A 762-nucleotide genomic window follows, 5' to 3' on the forward strand; every position below is an offset into this window, starting at 1 on the left:
GGCTGAGTGATAAAAGGCACCAGACTCAACGCATGACAACCTTCTCAGTTGCTGAGGTTACTGGTGTCCTAATGGAGGTGTGTGTTGAAATCCCACATCTGTTAAAGGATCTTTTAGATTGACCAGACAATAATTAAAATTGGAAGTCAAGTTGAGACGGTAAATGCAATTTTTTGGATCCTTAATTTTGCCATCTAACCAACTCCCGTGATAGTATTGCCCTTCACATCTTTGCGTGAGTGTGGCAGAATGGCCGAGGGGACTAAGGCGCCACACTCAAGGCGTATCAACCTTCTCAGTTGTTGAGGTTTCTAGTCTCCAAATGGAGGCATGGGTTCAAATCCCAATTCTGACAAAGGCTCTGGAGGGGTGGGTTCAAATCCCACTTCTGACATAGGCTCTTTTAGAGTGAACAGACTAGAAGTAGAATTGGAAGTAATTATGAGACAGTAAATGATATATTTTGGATAATTTATTTTGCTTCTGACCAACTCCAGTGATACATCTTTGGGTGAATGTGTCAGAATGGCCGAGTGGTCTAAGGCGCCAGACTCAAGGCATATCGCGCTTCTCAATTGTTGAGGTTTCTGGTCTCCAAATGGAGGCGTGGGTTCAAATCCCACTTCTGACAAAGGTGCTTTTAGAGTGAAAAGACTAGAAGTAGAATTTGAAGTAATTATGAGACAGTAGGCGCGATTCCATTACCCTTCAAATTGCGCGAATTGAAAATACGCTTAATGGAAACGCGTCAATTTCGCAAAA

At 42.8% G+C, this 762-nt stretch overlaps 1 non-coding gene across 1 annotated transcript; it reads left to right on the plus strand.

The window, feature by feature from the left end:
- The first annotated feature begins 519 nt into the window (after window positions 1-519).
- trnal-caa (transfer RNA leucine (anticodon CAA)) lies at window positions 520-631 on the plus strand. Its single transcript has 2 exons — window positions 520-557; window positions 586-631. It is a non-coding gene; the product is annotated as a tRNA-Leu (tRNA).
- The last annotated feature ends 131 nt before the right edge of the window (window positions 632-762 follow it).

The sequence above is a fragment of the Sinocyclocheilus rhinocerous genome, unplaced genomic scaffold (genome assembly GCF_001515625.1).
Source record: "Sinocyclocheilus rhinocerous isolate Xijiao unplaced genomic scaffold, SAMN03320098_v1.1 scaffold35423, whole genome shotgun sequence".
Classification (NCBI taxonomy): Eukaryota; Metazoa; Chordata; class Actinopteri; order Cypriniformes; family Cyprinidae; genus Sinocyclocheilus; species Sinocyclocheilus rhinocerous.